A 19,729-nucleotide genomic window follows, 5' to 3' on the forward strand; every position below is an offset into this window, starting at 1 on the left:
GCTGTCCTGAAAACCTTAACTTTGTTCAATTTTGAAAGAGTTATAAACCTGAACTCAACCCATCACTTAGACAAGTCGGACAATAAATTATCTTGCACATACGTAAGTAACAAGCAAGCCAATGAATTATCTTGCACATATGGAAGTTGTCGACTGCATAGCACGCAGCTTAATGGACTCTGAAGAGCAGTAACAACTGAAGCGGATGCAGTCACGTAGAACCCCGTCCAGTTACAGGACGAGGTATAGGCCATTGGAAGTTCGCAAAAACTAGAGCACAAAGAGTTGATGAGGCCACTGATATACATTTTTCCTCCCTGTACAAGATTCGATCAGGAACAACCACATACGAACGTCGATTAGCAGGCAATAATACACAACCATGGAAGCTGGGGTTCCTGATATTCAGATTGATGCTATTTTTACACTTCGGGAGTATACATGAAAAACACATTAACACATATCTACTGTTCTTTAGACGTAGTTGAAACTGCAGCATAATCATATTTGACATCTACAGTGTTGCTATCTTTGGAACTGCGTTCTCTCCAACTGATCTTCCACATCTGGAGTAAGCTTACCCTGCATGACAGAGGAAAAAACATTAGTCACATGGATACATGGATGCAAGGCCCATTCAATGTGGTGAGGTGGTCAAAACTGCAAACATTGATTTCTGGAAGCAAACCAGAGTAGTATTAGTTTGAATAAGCAGAAGCACATCATGAAAAGTTTCCTAAGAACTACCCGTGCATGTTTTGGTTCATGTTAAAAATACCAAAAAAATAACTGCAGATATCTTATTCTGATATCATTCTAGTAACCAAAGTGAACAAAAACCAACCTCATAAAGAGCGAAAACATCAATTTTTTGGTAAATCAGTGGAATGGCAATATTATTGATATTTGGTAACACTTGGTGTATTTGTATGCTCAAGTAGAGCGAGCAATACCAACATCGGATTAAAGTGATTCAATAGAACTAAAACTATACAAAAATAGACTCAAAAGTGATGCATTGAGTAAGCTGATGTATACATGTCAGGTTCAATTGTCCTCTTTGCCAACATAAGAGTCAAGAAAACAGGTATCATCGCAGCACATAGATGTTTAAAAGTATGTCCTCTAACAATGTCATGTGTCCACCTATATATAGGTTTGTCTGCACCCACTTCTACTTTGGCAACAAGGTAAAATCCTGAAATCAATTTGAAAAATCAGAACAGAAGTATCTCTGCGCTTAGAAAACCCTAAAAAACAATGTGCTTAGAATAAATGCTTGCGGTGGCCTATGATTAAATTGTGCTTAAATAAATGCTTCTGCATAACTCATTCTTGTAGCAACATCATCAAAGGCCAACAACTGGAAAACAGCAATTCATGCACATTTATATTAGTTGGACTGTTAACTGATTTATAAATTTCTAGGTAACAGCAGACGTTACTGGGGAAACAGAATCATCTTGGCACCGTTCAATGGTATTAAGGGAGTAAGAACTTAAGAAGGGGAACATTACAACTTCTAGTGAGTTTTCTATGAATTTTCAAGGTAACTGTGGTTTATAACCAAGCATCATGAGTACAGACTGCAAGAAGAAAAAGGTATCACCAGTTCTTATGCTTTGAGAAAATTGACTATGAAATAACCCAGTACATTTACGTGAATCACATATAGCTATGTACACAAATAATGGAACTGCATACAACCTGGTGATATTGAGCGGCAATAACACTAACCTGCTGCCGACAACCAGTAGCTTGAATGTGTATACACTGGTGGAATAACTATAGTCATCACAGGTATTACAATGCATGGAACAAACTGGATTACCGCATATGGCCGAAGGTCATCAAAGAAACTACACAACAGAGTAGACAGTTAAGTTCAAGGAAGCAAATATTACTGACAGAAGGATAGATAAACAATCGAAAGATCTTGCCTCCAGTACAGGATGCTTAGTGCACCAGCAATGACAAGGGGTGAAAGGGACTTTGTTCCGGCCCCATCATCAACCCTTTCTATGATGAAAATGGCCGTGATAGACGTGAAAGCAATCGTCATCTAGACAAAAGAAGCCTATATGTCAGCGCTCGAAATATTTAAAATCAAGAAAGAAGGAGCAACTCCTAGGGTCTGGGGACTATACACTGTACAATATACTACTAGTGGTGAGTGAGAATGGCTCCCACGCTCCTGCGACGCCCAGCTCCGGTGCCCGCAGCCACCATGGCCCCGCCCAACCCCCTCCCTCCCCGCGAAGCACCTCCTCGATCTCGCCACGGTTCCCTCCGGGATTCCCTTCTCGTCGGTTCTCGCGGCCAGATCTGGTGGCGGCCCTCTTCCTGCAGCTGGAGGGGAGTTCCTCTGTGCATCCGGGATGGTGCTCCTCTGCCGGCGTGCAGCGCGGCTGCCTCGAATGATGGTGCTCTTTTGCCAGCGTGCTGCGCGGTTATCTCGGACGCGACGAGCCGTCCCCGCAAGGTGCACTTCGCTGCTCATGATGCGCTGCTAGATACTGTTTTAAATAGCCCGCTCGTTTACAAAAAGTCTTGCGCTAAGAGACTTTGGTCCAAATAAATGAATAAACATTTTAAATAACGCGCTATAGCTCCGCTATAGCATGCTATAGCATTTAGAAGAGGTCTGCCGTTAAGATGCTTAGCGCGCTATTTAAAAGTACGTAGATTCCACCCCCAGCTCCCCGTCCATGGCGTCCTCCGGCCATGCATCAAATCGGCGCCTGCTGCCTGTCGTCGTGCGGCGCCGGGCGCTTCCTCGAGCCCTGCGAATCCTGCCGCAGTCTCAAGGCGGAGCTCTTCGTCAAGCCATGCTCCTCCTACTGCGGAATCTAAATCGTGCTTCGAGGCTGACTTCGGCCGGTCGGCGGACTGGCAACTTGTTCGGCCGACATATTGGTGGCGGCGCCCCAACCGCCGGCGCCCAAGCCGTCGAGCTGCGTGTGATTTTCCTCCTCCTGCGCGAAGGGATTTCGTCAAGTTCAGTGACAGAGAATGCCATCGCTGCCTCCTCAAAGGACACTGCAAGGTTGACTGTCGAAATCCGTTCACCTGCCTCAGATGCCGGCAGATTGGTCACCGCGCTTGGAACTGCACCAACCCCCTGACGCCGGCTTCTCCTCCAACATTGTCATCTGCAGCTGTCGTGCGGCATCCTCGTGCTCCTCCGTCCCAACCTGCTGCTCCACCTACGGTGTGAGGGTGCATCAGCGACCAGTCAGTGCGCCCTGCTGCCCAGCCGCGCTCGCAGTCTGTCGCCTGGGGGCTGGTGGGCGGCGAGCCTCGCCATCGCGACGACGACAACGAACGCCGTAGAGATGATGACCGTGACAGTGAAGACCGGTTCAGAGACAAGCGATCTGCGGGTCGTCTTTCATGTTGGGGCTCCGTCGCTGCTGCCACCACCACCATGGACTCTCGCGGGCGCTCACCTCCAGCGTCGCCGTGCACCACCTCTCAGGACATCGTCCAGATCGAGACTTCTTGCTCTGCAATGATCTCGCCTCCGCCGTCGCCGCGCACCACCACTAGTGCAGAACCGGGATATAGCACCGGTTCGTAAGAGCCTTTAGAACCGGCACTAAAGGGAGGGGACTAAAGGTCCCCCTCTTTAGTACCAGCTCTGCACGAACCGCCGCTAAAGGGCCACCATGTGGAACGAGCCAGCGCCGGGGGCGGGGGCACTTTAGTTTTGGGGGTTTTTGGATTCATGATTTCTTTTTCTTTAATTTTGGGGTATTTTACGATACTACATATTATACACGTTATGAATATATATAAATAGAATTTCTCGTAGAACCGATCATATATAAATAGAATTTCTCGTAGAGCCGATCATCGAATGTCTCACAACCACCATTATGCACACATACACATGTATATATATATACAATTAGGTATATATATAATTTCTCCTACATGTTGCCTTGGTGCCTTCGGAGCACGATGAAAATTGGGAGTGGTTCATGGGGCGGTAGCGGGTAATGGTATTCTCCTTTGGGATCTATGACCTGGTCAAGCAAAAATCCCGCTATCCCAGTGCCAGCCCGGCGGAGCCCAGTCGCGGACATGGGTCCTCTGAAGCAGGACGTCGTCGTGAACGGGTCGATGGCGAGGATGTGGGCCAGACATCGGCGAAAACAAATACTATATCCAAACGTAACATTTTTTAAATGATTGAATTGTGATTTCTTAACTAAAATTAGAAGAAACTAATAAAAACATCGATCATCGTCTAACAATTTGAAATTAATATAATTCATCTAGGTAAAACTAACATTTCTAAAATTTCTAACATTTCTATATAACTAACATTTCTATAACATTTTTAACATTTCTATAACATTATTATATCTAAAACCTTTGACATTATACTATTTGACAGAAAACCTTTGTATAAAAAATAGAAAAAACCTTTGTCATTATATTATAACTAACATTTCTGTATATACTATTTGACATTAATCTAATCTAATTAATTAATTCAGCTAAAACTTTGTATGAAAAACAGAAAAAACAGAATAAACTAAAAACAGAAAAATTGTGTGTGTGTGTGCGCGTGTAGTGTGTAGTGTGTGTGTGCGCGCGCGTGTGTGCACCTAGCTACGGCGACGGCGGCGCGGTGGCTTAGATTGGAGGGAGGAGAGGGGCCCGGGGGAGAGGGGCTCACAGCGCGCGCGGGCGAGGTCGAGGCGACGGCGACGGCAAGGCGAGGTCCAAGGCGACGACAACGGCGAGGCGAGGGGACGGCGACGGGCCGGCGCGGCGACGGGGACGGGCCGAAGTCGACGGGGACGACGCGACGAGGACGGGGGCGGCGCGGAGTCGACGGGGACAGCGCGACAGGGGCGGTGACGGCACGGGACGGGGCGGCGGCAGAGAGAGGTGGGAGATGAGAAACTAAATTTTTTGAAGTGTTTCTTATATAGGAGGCACCTTTAATACCGGTTGGAGCCACCAATCGGTACTAAAGGCCTGTTTTGGCCAGGCCAAGCGGCGGGAAGGGCAGGCCTTTAATACCGGGTGGTGGCTCCAACCGGTACTAATGAGCCCCTCTTTAGTACCGGTTGGTGCCATGACCCGGCACTAAAGGGGGTGCGCTGCCAGGCGAGGGCCGCAGAAGTTTAGTCCCACCTCGCTAGCCGAGAGGCGCTCGGACCTGCTTATAAGCCCCGCCGCCGCTGCTGTCTCGAGCTCCTCTCTAAAGCAGGCCGTCTGGGCCTACCTCTGCTACGATGCCCAGTTGGGCCTACTGGGCGAGCAGGCCTGCATCCTGGCCCAACTAGAATTTGGGTTTCTAGTCGTATGCAGGCCACTGTGGCCCAGTAGGCGGGCTTTCTTCATTTAGTTTTTTTCTTGTTTTTTTCTTTTCTGCTTTATTTATTTTCTTTTATTTATTTTTTAGTTGTTTTTTGCTGTATTTAGAGTTTGTTTGTGAATATTTTTGTTTTAGGTACAAAAAATTACAGACTTTCTGTTAGTGCCGGTAGTTTTTAAATTGGAATAGTTTAAATTTTGAATTATTCGAAATTTGTGTGAATCACTAGTTTGTGAATAACTTAACTTTAAAAATAGATTTTCCAGTGATTCTTTTTTCTTATGTTTAATATTAGTGTGTTTTATCATTATATTCAATTTGGTAATACTTAGGTTATTTAAAAAATGAAATGCCTTTGTAACAGATGAGTTTTCGTCCGAAACCCTGATACTTCGAAAGAGATTGTCCATTTTATACATGAAGTGCATCCAGTTTTTGCCGTAACCCTCTCTACTTTTTTGCATATGCTATGTGGTTGAAATTATGATACCATGCGAACTTTCAACCTTTTCGGAGTTCATTTGAAATAATTTGTAAATGCATGAAAGAATTTGTAAATGCATGAAAGAATTATGTGTTTTTCAATTTCAGGGTCATTTAGCTGAAAAAAATCAGTAAATGCATTAAAAAATTTGTTTGCACATAAAATTTCTTCTCGTTTCAAGTGCCAAAACACATAACTACCCTAACTATTACAGAGATTCCCTCCTGGGTGTGAAACACAGAAGAAAGTGATGATAATGAAGCCGATCACATCCCAGATCTTTAGGTGTGAAACTTTTTTCGCGTGTGTCCCTTTGCGCCGTAACCATGGAAAAATCTTCATCATTTAACTGGATGCTCGGGTCAATATTCACTGTGAATGGAGCAATTTCAACAAACTTTTCATAATCTTCTGACATGTCTGTCTTGTCATCCACTCCCACGATGTTTCTCTTCCCAGAAAGAACTATGTGGCGCTTTGCCTCATCATATGATGCATTCAATTCCTTATCTTTTCTTTTTCTCGGCTTGGTAGACATGTCCTTCACATAGAAAACCTATGCCACATCATTGGCTAGGACGAATGTTTCGTCTGCATACGCAAGATTGTTGAGATCCACTGTTGTCATTCAATACTGCAGGTCTTCCGTTACCCCGCCTCGTGTCATATTGACCCATTTGCACCGAAACAAAGGGACCTTCAAAGCACGTCCATAGTCAAGTTCCCATATGTCCTCTATGTAACCATAATATGTTTCCTTTCCCGTGTTGGTTGCTGCATCAAAGCGGACACCATTGTTTTGGTTGGTGCTCTTCTTATCTTGTGCGATCGTGTAAAATATATTCCCATTTATCTCGTACCCTTTGAAAGTCATTATATTCGAAGATGGTAACTGGGACAACAAGTACATGTCATCTTCAATAGCGGCATCATGCATGGCACGTGTCTGCAACCAGCCGGCGATAGTCCCCGTTTGTTCACGTGTAATCCAGTCATCAGACCTCTCCGGGTGTTTCGAGCGTAGAAAATTCTTGTGTTCGTCCATATACGGAGCCACCAAGGTGAAATTCTGTAGACCTGTGTAGTGTTCTTGAGTGAGAGAATGTTCGTCCATACATATTATCTGATCCCCTCCTAGCGTGCCTTTTCCATCCAGTCTGCCCTTATGCCGCGATTCAGGAACACCAGTCGGCTTAAGGTCAGGAATAAAGTCAATAGAAAACTCGATGACCTCCTCATTTTCATGGCCCTTGGAGATGCTTCCTTCTGGCTTAGCACGGTTATGAACATATTTATTTAAGACTCCCATGAACCTCTCAAAGGGGAACATATTGTGTAGAAATATAGGACCCAAAACGTTAATCTCTTCGCATAGGTGAACTAGGACATGCGTCATGATGTTGAAGAAGGATGGTGGGAACACCAACTCGAAACTAACAAGACATTGCACCAAATCATTCTCTAACCTTGGTATGCTTTCTGGATCGATTACCTTCTGAGAGATTGCATTGAGGAATGCACATAGCTTCACAATGGCTAATCGAACGTTTTCCGGTAGAAGCCCCCTCAATGCAACCGGAAGCAGTTGCGTCATAATCACGTGGCAGTCATGAGACTTTAAGTTCTGGAACTTTTTCTCTGCCATATTTATTATTCCCTTTATATTCGACAAGAAGCCAGACGGTACCTTAATACTGAGCAGACAATCAAAGAAGATTTCCTTCTCTTCTTTGGTAAGAGCATAGTTGGCATGACCCTGATGTATGCCGTCTTTTCCGTGCATACATTGTTGGTCCTCCTGTGCTTCCGGTGTATCTTTTGTCTTTTCATACACGCCCAAGAAGCCAAGCAGGATCACGCAAAGATTCTTCGTCACGTGCATCACGTCGATTGCGGAGCGGACCTCTTGGTCTTTCCAATAGGGCAGGTCCCAAAATATAGATTTTCTTCTTCCACATGGGTGCGCGTCCGTCAGCGTCATTCGGAACAGGTTGTCCGCCAGGACCCTTTCCAAAGACTACCTTCAAATCCTTGACCATATCATGTACATCAGCACCAGTACGGTGGCGAGGCTTTGTTTGGTGATCCGCCTCACCTTTGAAATGCTTGTCTTTCTTTCTTACGGGATGCCTGCTCCGAAGAAATCGACGATGTTCCAAGTACACATTCTTCCTACAATTATCCAAATATATACTGTCGGTATCATCCAAACAGTGCGTGCATGCGCGGTATCCCTTGTTTGTCTGTCCTGAAAGGTTACTGAGAGCAGGCTAATCATTGATGGTCATGAACAGCAACGCCTTTAGGTCAAATTCTTCCTGTCCGTGCTCATCCCACGCACGTATACCTGTTCCATTCCACAGCTCTAAGAGTTCTTCAAGTAATGGCCTTAGGTACACATCAATGTCATTGCCGGGTTGCTTAGGGCCTTGGATGAGCACTGACATCATAATGAACTTCCGCTTCATGCACAACCAAGGAGGAAGGTTATACATACATAGAGTCACAAGCCATGTGCTATGGTTGCTGCTCTGCTCCCCAAAAGGATTAATGCCATCTGCGCTTAGACCACACCATACGTTCCTTGCGTCACCTACAAACTCATCCCTATATACTTTCTCTCGATTTTTCTCCACTACGACACGTCAGCGGGTACTCTCAACTTTCCGTCTTTCTTCGGTCTTCTCTGTGCCATCGCGTCGCCTTGGCATGTTTTTTGTTTTGGAAGAAACGTTTCAACCGTGGTATTATAGGAGCGTACCACATCACCTTGGCAGGAATCTTTTTCCTGGGGAGCTCGCCCTCGACATCACCAAGGTCGTTGCGGCTGATCTTATATCGCAATTCACCGAATATCGAGCACACGTTCAAATCCTCGTACTCACCGCGGTAGAGGATGCAGTCATTAGGGCATGCATGTATCTTCTGCACCTCTAACCCTAGAGGGCAGACAACCTTCTTTGCTTTGTATGCACTCTCGGGCAATTCGTTGTCCTTTGGAAGCATATTCTTTATCATTACCAGCAACTTTCCAAATCCGTTGTCAGATACACCATTCTCTGCCTTCCATTGCAGCAATTCCAGTGTAGTGCCCAACTTTTCTTGTCAGCTTCGGAATTCAGGTACAACAGTTTCTTGTGATCCTCTAACATGCGCTGCAACTTCTTCTTCTCCAAATCACTTGCGCAGTTTCTCTTTGCATCGGCAATGGCCCGACCTAGATCATCAGCGGGCTCATCTGATGCCTCTTATTCAGCTTCTTCCCGCATTGCCGGCTCAACTTCTTCCCCAGTTGTTGTATCATCGTATTCAGGAAACCCATGTCCAGGATAGCTTTCGTTGTCCTCTTCTCCTTCATTGCCTTCCATCATAACCCATCTTTCTCTGTGCTTGGTCCAAACATTATAGTGGGGCATGAAACCGGACTCAAACAGGTGGATGTGAATGGTTCTTGAGTTAGAGTAATTGTGATTATTCTTACAGCCAGCACATAGACAAGGCATAAAACCATCCGCCCGCTTGTTTGCCTCAGCCGCAAGCAGAAAAGTATGCACGTCATAATGAACTCGGGAGAGCATCGGTCATCGTACATCCATTGTCGGCTCATCTTCATTACACAACACCGAAAAGACCAAATTAATACAAGTTCATACATAAAGTTCATATAACACTTCAATGCAACAAACAAATAACTCTCTAGCTAAAACATTTAAATGCAACAACAAATGCGATCAAGATCGCAACTAAGGTAACAATTGATCCAACAACATAATGATACCAAGCCTCATTATCAATGGCATATTTTCTAATCTTTCTAATCTTCAAGCGCATTTTCTCCATCTTGATCTTGTGATCATCGACGACATCGGCAACATGCAACTCCAATTCCATCTTCTCCCCCTCAATTCTTTTCAATTTTTCTTTCAAATACTCGTTTTCTCTTTCAACTAAATTTAACCTCTCGACAATAGGGTCGGTTGGAATTTCCGGTTCACATACCTCCTAGATAAAAATATCTATGTCAACTTGATGGGCATAATTTGTCATAAACACGAAATGCAACAAATAGTTTTAAAAGAGAATATACCACATCCGAATCATAACACGGACAAGGGCCGACGGGGACAGATATCAAGACCATGGCACTATGTATAACAAACAACGTACGGGTAAGATAATTATACGAGTAACTATATATCCAAATCACACAAACATGAATTTTTTATATAAAAAAGATAAGAACAAGAGGCTCACCGCAAGGTGGTGCCGGCGACGGGACGGTGCGGGTGATCGACGGTGGTTACTTCGGAGATTTAGAAGGGCACTAAGTAAATCACACCTACATATGCAAACTAAGTGTTATTTTGTCCTCAAATTGCATATAAATAAAATACTACCACATATAATTCCTCCCAAATTAGTAAAACCCACAAATTAATCACTATATAAACCATTGCAAGAGGATCCAGCAATGAGAGATGAAAGGACAAAGTTGCTAACCTTTGTGATCATTTGAATGGACGGGGGCCTTCAAATCTTGACAAAATTTGGGCAAAATTTGTGATGAGCTCGAGAGAAAGAAGGGAAGAACAGAGAGGAGAGCGGAAAGGGGGGAGAACAGAGCGCGGGTGGACGAAGGGTTTATATAGGACGACCTTTAGTACCAGTTCGTGGCAGAAACCGGTACTAAAGGTGCTAGAGGGGCCCCAGACTGACAACATCCTGCAACCACTCTCTTTAGTATCGGCTCGTGGAACGAACCGGTGCTAAAAGTATGGAACGAACCGGTACTAATGAGAGTGGCCCGCCTAGCCGTTAGAACCGGCACTAATGGAGTGCCAGCTCAAATTCATACCGGGACTAATGAACTGAACATTTGACCCTTTCTCTACTAGTACACCTCTCGGGACATCATCGAAGTTCTGCCTACCAGCTCTGTCATGGGTTGGCATTGCAGATCCACAGCTAGCCGGATGTTGGATGTTGGCGAGGCGCCCGACCACATCGTGTTGTGCACAGAGGCGCACCTAGGCCCTGCAGCCTTCCCTTCCAGTTCGACGGAGGGGGACCTAATCTCGCCGAATGCAGCGATGAAGATCGCTTTGGCCACTTCAGATCTGACTGATGCTGCACCAGAATCTATCCTCGCCACACCGACACCGTCGCCGCTGCCACATGGTCATGAAGAGACAACTCCAATTGATCATGAAGTGACAACGCCAATCCATATCCCTTCCTTCCACGCACAGACGGAAGGCCAGGAGGACACGCCCATCTTCATCCCGCGCATGCCGACGCTGCTGCCTTCCCCTGCTATGTGCTCTACGCCTCCAAGGGCACCGAAGGCAGAAGAAAAACCCTCGCAGGGGTCACCGGCCTACAACTCATTCTCCACAGTTCGCGTCTCCTGGCAAAGAACATGAACATGTCGATCGCCAAACTTGCGGAGAAGTTACTATGTCATCGGATGGGCATCGTGGCCGAAGGAGAACAGATAACTGAGGCGGCAATTGCAAAATTTGCCTCGTTGTTCCAGGGGCGCCTCCCTGACATTGCGATTGCGGCTCTTCGAGCCCTATTTAGGCTTGACTGCGATCTCTCTGTTGTTGTTGAAGAAGCCCTGGTCCATCATGGAGGACATGAAGGACTAGACATGAGCGACGTGGCCACGGGCGATGTATGATCTGAGTGCTTTGTCTGCTTTGATGTATCAATGGTTTAAGTTTTTCGACAAAGGGTAATATATTAATATCAAGATGATATCAAGTACACCCGGCCTCTGCAACAACTCAATGCCACGAGTAACTCGAGGCATCAAGGATGCACACAGCCAAAAAGAAAAAAGAAAAAATAACAAAAGAAAAAAAGATCTAAGACACGCCGTAACCAACAACGATACCAAGCACTACCGTGACAACACACAGGCTGCGAGTAGGTTCTCCAAAAGCAACGTCTTCAAGAAGATAAAGACACACAAGTGTCACCGTTGCCGGATTCAGTCAAATACTAAATCCTGAGTTTTCACCCTGAGAGAAGAACTGAGCAACATCATGCAATGCCTTCAACAAGGTAACGATATCGAAATACCGCCATTGCCAGGTATGACCGGCGAAGGACACACCATGGGTTTTCACCCTGAAACTCCAGTCCCGGTACTGAAGTAGCACCACCAAACGCAACCACGAAGTGTTGTTGCAACCGCTGGAAGGTGTGTGGGCTTAATTGTCCAGACCGGCGTGCTGCTATACATGAAACCATTGCCGCCTCCTTCTGTCATCTTGTTTGCATCCAAGAATCGAAGCTGCAGATCATTGATCCAATCCTCGCTACTTATCTGGGTGGCCAGCGCCTCAAGAACTTTGCTCAAAGACCGGCTGATGGCACTAAAGGTGGAATCTTGATACTCTGGGATAGTGATGCTGTTACTGTCACCAATGTACAAACCGGAGCCTACTTCCTCTCCGTGACTGTGAAGCTCAACAACTCCGATGAAAAAAAACCTTCAAACTGACTACAGTATATGGCCCCACTCGTAGCACGCATAAGGATGCTTTCTTCCAAGAGCTCATCTCGCAAAAACCAACTTCGGGAACCAAATGGCTGGTTAGCGGAGACTTCAATCAAATATATCGGGCTAGAGACAAGAATCGCACGAATGTGGACCGAAGCCGCCTTGTCCACATTCGAAACACCTTGAACGATTGTGAGCTCAAGGAGGTTCACCTTCAGAATAGAAGATGCACATGGAGTAATGAACAAAATGATCCGACTTTGAGCAAACTTGATAGTTTCTTATCCAATGAGGATTGGGACGTCGAATTCTCCACTCACATCCTTCATGCCCTCTCATCATCGTTTTCAGACCACTGTCCCCTATTACTTGCTAATCATGATGCACCCAAGAGGCCCAAGTCCTTCCGTTTCGAAAACTACTGGATCAAAATGTCGGGCTTCCAAAAGGTAGTCAGTGATGCTTGGAGCGAGGATTCTAGACACGGTGAGCCCTATAAAAGGCTCTTCCACAAGATCAAGAAGACAAGTCAAAAATTGCGTGCTTGGAGCAAGACCCTCTTTGCAAACTCAAAGGTCCAACTCCATATGGCCATCGAAGTCATCCTCCACCTTGACCCGGGGCAAGATGAAAGAGCTCTTAGTCCGGAAGAAAGTGACATCTGCAAAAGGCTTAAGAGAAAGGTTATCAGCTTGACCGCCTTGGAGAAGGCCAGGAAGCGTGAAAACTCCAGAATCACTAACCCCAAGGAAGGAGATGCCAACACACATTACTTCCATCTGCGGGTCAACCATAGAAGAAGGAAAATTTTCATTCACAGCCTCAAGCACAACAATGGTTGGGTCACCGAGCACGAGCACAAGAAAAACATTGTCCACCGCCACATCTAGAACATCGCAAAAAAAGGCCCTTCACGTAACATTGACATCAATTGGGGGATCATCCCCACGCCCACTGCGACCTTCATGAATTGGGAGAGGCCTTCACCAAGGAGGAAGCTAAGAGAGTTGTGTTCTCCATGCCAAGCGACAAGGCACCGGGCCCTGATGGATTCACGGGTGCCTTTTTCAAGGCATGTTGGGACACTATGAAGCCGGACCTCATGCTTGCCATCAACCATTTCTCTGATCTCCATGCTACTCACTTCCATCGGTTGAACTCGGCTGACATTGCCCTCATTCCGAAAAAGGACGGTGCTGAGGACATCGCCGACTTTCGTCCCATCAATCTTATACATGTTGTTGCTAAACTAATTGCTACGATGATGTCCAACCGGCTTGCCCCACACATGAATCAACTCGTCTCACACACCCAAAGTGCGTTCATTAAAAGAAGATGCATCCATGACAATTTCATGTATGTGCGCAATCTCGCGAGACGCTTCCACCGTAGAAAAACCCCGGCGTTGCTCTTCAAGCTTGATATCAAAAAGGCCTTCAACTCCGTTCGGCGGGACTTCCTCCTCGACCTGCTTCGACACCTTGGTTTCCCGCCCCGCTTTCGTGGTTGGGTTTCGACACTGCTATCCTCAGCTTCGTCGCGTGTTTTGCTCAATGGCGTGCCCGGCGATCCCATCAAGCTTGGTCGTGGGTTGAGGCAAGGGGACCCTCTATCCCCCCTGTTATTCATGCTCGCTATCGACCCGCTGCACCACATCCTTGTGAAGATCACGGTTCAAGGAAATCTTCACCCGCTCGGCGGAAATGCTATGCCTATTCGTGCTTCGCTCTATGCAGATGACGCCATTGTTTTTCTTGCGCCTATTAAGGAGGACGTCCAATTTTTCGCCGAAACTCTCAAGCACTTTAGTGAGGTCACCGGCCTAGTCACAAATTGTTCAAAAAGTTGTGTCGCCCCAATCCGTTGCAAAAATGTTGATCTTTCGGACATCCTCCAATCCTTCCCGGCCAAGCGTTCCTCCTTTCCGATGAAATACCTTGGGTTGCCTTTGTCCGTGAAGAGGCTGAAGAGAATCCACTACCAACCCATAGAGGACAAGGTGGCGAGTCAGCTCACTCCTTGGGTGGGAAGGCATATTGCCTCGGCGGATCGTGCGGTCTTGGTCAAGTCGGTCCTCTCGGCGATTGCTATCAACTACATGATGGTGTTACAGTTACCGGTCGAGGTCAAATAGAAGATTGATGCCCTCAGACGTGCTTTCCTTTGGGCAGGTTGTGATAAGGTCACTGGTGGAAAATGCAAGATAAATTGGGAGCAGGTGTGCAAGTCCAAGATGCATGGAGCCCTTGGAATCCTAAATCTTGACAAGTTTGCCATTGCTCTTCGCCTTCGTTGGTTGTGGGCCGAGTGGCTTCACCCAGACAAGCCATGGGTTGGCTTGGGAACCCCATGTGATGACAATGACAGAAATATCTTTGCTGCGGCTACCAAGGTCCAAGTTGGGGATGGTATGCGTGCCAAGTTCTGGGAGTCTCCTTGGCTTGATGGTATTAGACCCAAAGACCTGGCTCCTAAAATCTTTGACTTGTCGAAGAAGAAGAATTGCTCGGTCCGAATGGCTCTGCATGAGAACTTCTGGACTTGCCAGGTGGACATTCTTCAAGGCATCACCGTCGAACACCTCGTTGAGTTTGTCACCCTTTGGGAGAGGGTCTCCCACGTCAACCTCGACGTCGACACACCCGACAACATAACGTGGAAGTTCACTACTGACGGTCTCTACTCAGCGGCGTCGGCCTACAAGGCGCAATTCTTGGGCCATACTGACACAACCATGATCCCGACCGTTTGGAAGATTTGGGCTCCTCCTAAATGTAAGTTCTTCGCATGGCTGGCAATCAACAATAGGATTTGGACGGCGGACAGGCTTCAACGTCGTGGGTGGCCAAAATGTAATCTTTGTCCACTATGCAAACAAGTCCAGGAGTCGGGGGCCCACCTACTATTCCAATGCCGATACACTATTAGAGTTTGGCGCATGGTCAAAGATTGGCTTGGTCTCCAGGATGTGCATCCTTCTGATTGGAGTGACGCGACTTCCGCCAAAGAGTGGTGGAGCCACAATGCTAACAGGAAGACCCAATCGCTAAAGCCACTTGCTTCCTTGATGCTTCTCATCTCTTGGGAATTGTGGAAAGAGAGGAATGCACGGATCTTCCGTAACGAGGCCGTTCCAGTGGGTGTCATTTTCACTAGGATTAAAGAGGAAACCTCGCTTTGGAGCATTGCGGGGGCGAAGCACTTGAGTAACGTAATGCCGCGAGAGTGATTATTGTAATTCGGCCATGGGCCTTAAACCTCTAAAACTTCTCTCTTAATCAATGAAAATGGCAAATCTTTTGCCTCGTTTAAAAAAAAAATATAGACTGTGTACATGTCATGGCACCAAGCTAGGAAGTATACATAATAGGAGATGATGATGATGTAATATCATGATGCTGAGATCTAGGAAAGACTCGCAGAGTCGCAGGCAATCTGTCCCAAACTATGGTGGCATCGTTCGGGTAGAGATGTTAGTAGGATGAACCAACACCGACAGAAGTGACACGAGCAAAGAAGAGTGTGGAACTCTAGAGCTCCCCCTGTGAGCTGCCAGCAGGATCAACATCAGTGTGCTTCAAACCTCAAGTTGAGTCAGAACAGGAACCAAAATTGGTAAGAGCATCTAGTCTGCACCATAGCCTGAAGTAGTTTTTGTAGTGGCACAGAATGAACCGGCGAGACCGACAAATAGGAAGGGGATGTTTGAGAGCACGTTCAATGTTTTAGGGATCCCTGAGAAAGTAATTGAGCCAAAGGTACAGTTCACTCCCTCCCCAGTTTCCCTCTTTCTCAAGGAGCGCACGCAAGTACACGTACAAAGCTGCTGGTTTCGGACGAGTTGCACACGTACGATCCTAAGCAGCCAGCCAGGCAGCTGGATCAAATCGCCGGCTTGATCGCTCACTCTCTCGCCGAAACACACCACGAACACGACGACACAGGAGACTCGCCGACTTATTGCCACAGGTGCCTGTCGCACCAGTTAATTCTAGATCTCACGTTTTATGAAAAAGGTTTTGCCCCCGCTTTATATTATAAAACATTCATCACCGATTACAACCGAGAGCCGATACAAACACACACCACCACTACACACCACGCACCCTAGGCAAGAACACACACCCAGGGCGAGATATAAAGATGCCGGGCACCAACACACCACTCCAACGAACTACAAAGCACACTAAAGATGAGCAAAGAGGCATCGCCTTAAGCCGACGGAAATCACTATGAGCAACCACCGAGGAGAGGTGAGACGACCGACGGCAGAACAAGGACTTCAAAACAGTGCCTCCAACAAGGGCACGACCATAGCCGCCACTGTCCGATCCCGCAAATCAAGCTTTCGCCTGCAGTAACCCGAAGGGGAAGGGAGCACCACGACGGAGCCTGCAGGGAGGAAACTACGTCCGCGGACGCCGCCACCGTCGGCCCATATGAGAACTGGGCAAGTGATGACCCCCGGTGCACCAACCCTTCGGCACACCCCCGCTCCGCCAACCACCCTCATTCATGCCGCGCGCGCGGCCCTGTCTGCCCGCCCGCACCCGAGTTGCGCAATCTGCCCAAGATAAACGGATCTCCCACCGCCAGGGCCGCCGTCCAGCATCAAGACCGTCCCGGCACCCTCAAAGGAGAGGGCTTTTGATGGAGCCAACTTCCACCACCGCCGCAACCGGCAACGATCGTCCCGCCTCAGACATCGCCGGGACAACAACCACGAAGCATCAGGTAGGGGAAAGGGGAAGGCGAGGTGCGACAACTACCCTTTCCCCCCGAAGCACCTGCTTTGCCCCAGCCCTGCTATTGGCACAGCTCAACGCGTGGCCACCGACGGCCGCTAGTCCGACAAAGGGGGGAGAAGAGCCAGCACCGCCACCGCCGCGAAGGAGGGGTCCAGGAACAGCCCGCCCGCGCCCCACGCCGCCGTCCACCGCCGAGAAGGGCGCCCAACTGCACCACGGAGCCCGCACGCGCCACCACCACCTACCGCCACGCCACCAGCACCGCCACCCCTCTGCACGGCGGTGCCAGCCGCCCGCGGCCCTGCTGCACCCAGCCCGCGCCGCCGGAAGAGGCGTCAGAGCCAGATCGGGTCGGATCTAACCCCACCTACGCGCACCACCTGACGGGCCGGCTGCCACCGAAGGCGCAGCCAGCCACCACGCCGGCAGCATGGAGGCGCACCAAGCCGCATCCGCCCATCGACGCCGAGATACCTGGCGCCTGCATCCCGCCCTGGCCCGAAGGGAATGGCCCGCGCCCGCCACGCCGCGCGAGACGGCGCGAGAAGTCCCGCCGCCACCGCCACAGCCCGGGCGCGCACCCTGGCGGCAGCGAGGGAGGTGAAGGGAGGGGAGGGGACGGCGGCAGCGGGGATTTGGGTTGCCTCACGTTCGCCGCGCAGGGGCGACGCGGGGGGAGGGGGGTTCGATCTCACGTTTTACAAGGGGTAGAGTATGTAGAGTCTCTCGAAACAGGCTTTTGCCCCCCTATAAATAAAGGCACGAACCGAACTAGGTACGCGGCCAAACGATACATGTTGGTGAGGTGACCCTCATACAAAGATGATCCTACACTACCCAGATCGCGAAGCAGACAAGCAACTATGCTACCCAATGGGAACACAGGGAGAATGGAGCACAATCACGCAACACCCTAGGACACCTAAGCTCCTAGACAATGCCCCCAACAGAGAGAACAACTCAGAGCGTCGTCGTTGCCTATCCCCACCGTGCAAGGGTCTTCACTCGGAACTCTGACGCGGCGAGGAGATCCACGGCGACGTCTTCAGGAAGTGAACGGTGCCTGCAAGCGTCGCCGTCGCCGGTGCAAAAGCGCGGACCTTTCGCTCGGCACCCCATCCTAAGTCACTGAGGCCCTAGGGCAAACGCGGCATGCCCAGACCCTAGATCCAGATCTGGGCGACCTCCAGCAGAGGACGCCCCCGAGCCACCAACTGCTATCCCTCTCATCGCCAGCACGACAAAGAAGGGAGCCACCACCGCCGACATGGCGCCCGTCGGAGAGGCAACCATCCGAACCACCATCCGGAGCCGCCGCTCCGGCATCCAAGTCCAAGACCTCACCCACCGGCCACCACAGAGTACCAGCCACGGTAGGAATAGCGAAAGTCCACATCTTTCATTCCTAACCCGACATGAGCCACGAAGGCTGGGCCTGCGCCACCACTGCAAGGCCCCCAGCCCTGTGTCCCCGACATGAGCCGGACTGGGTGAGACACACCTCTGCGATTCCCGACGACCGTCGCCAAGTACACTCAGACAACGCCGTGTCCATGGCCCTCGACTCCGTGTTGCCCGACAGTACCGTGAAGTCCCGAATATTAGCAGCGACCACCGTACCACCGGAGGGAGGGACTCGCCTATCGTGGGTACATCCTGGATCGAGCCCAATCTGACCCACCCAGAGCGGCAACTCCGACACGCCTCAGGCCCCGGTCAGATCCTCCCGAGCAAGCGCCCCCGATCATAGCCATTCTAGATCGAGGAGAAGGAAGATCACATCCGCCACACGGCGCCGCCGATGGGGCATGTCCACCGGAGAGCGCCGCCGCCTCCACTGACCCGCTCCACCCGCACCCCGGTCAAGCCGGTCACCGCGGCCATACCGCCGGACCCTCCCGACAGGGCACACCACCACTCCGGACCACCACCGGCACCCGAAGCCACCGGCGACGGCCGGCCCACACCACCACAGCCCGCGTCGCTCACGAGATGGTGGCCGGACAAGCCCCCGATGCAGATCAGCAAGGTCCATTGCCGCCTCGCCAAGCACGCCCCGCCCCGGACATCCAGCAGCCGCCAGCAACAGATGTCGCCGCCGAATCTCGCCGGTCCACCACGGCCAGCAGCCAACGCCGTCCAGGACCTGCAGAGGCCGCCGGCCCCGCGCCGCCCATGGCTCCCAGCGCCAGATCGGGGCGCGAGCAGCAGCAAGCACGCCCCTCCAGCCACCAGCCGACGCACCGTGCAAGGCCCCAGCCGTCGATCGTTGGAAGGGCACCCGCCGCGCCGCCGCGACCCACCAACCACGGTGCCCTGGCCCGTTGAAGCGCCCCACACCGATGCCACATGCGAGGGGACGAGGAGGCCCGCCGCCGCCAGCGCCAGCCAGGCTTTGCCTAGCCGCACCCTGTGGCGGCGGCGGGGGAGGAAGGGGACGGGAGGAGGGGAGGAGGCCAGCGGCGCCTAGCGTTCCCTCCCCGTCGCCTGTGGGGCGAGGCTGGAAGGGTGGGTCGAGAGTATATAGTGGCGAAGCCCTCGCGTCTTACAAGATCTGTACCATCATTCATACCTAACATTCCTCAGTTTGTAGAGTGGCCAGGCCCTCGCATTAGCAGCCAATTTAGCTGATATAATCAAAGCAGCAAACA

The 19,729-nt window shown here is 49.6% G+C and overlaps 1 pseudogene; it reads right to left on the minus strand.

Annotated features, from left to right (window-relative positions):
- Positions 1-455: 455 nt before the first annotated feature.
- On the minus strand, positions 456-18,197 carry LOC109753507 (uncharacterized; annotated as a pseudogene).
- Between the last annotated feature and the right edge of the window lie 1,532 nt (positions 18,198-19,729).

Source organism: Aegilops tauschii, chromosome 3, assembly GCF_002575655.3.
Source record: "Aegilops tauschii subsp. strangulata cultivar AL8/78 chromosome 3, Aet v6.0, whole genome shotgun sequence".
Classification (NCBI taxonomy): Eukaryota; Viridiplantae; Streptophyta; class Magnoliopsida; order Poales; family Poaceae; genus Aegilops; species Aegilops tauschii.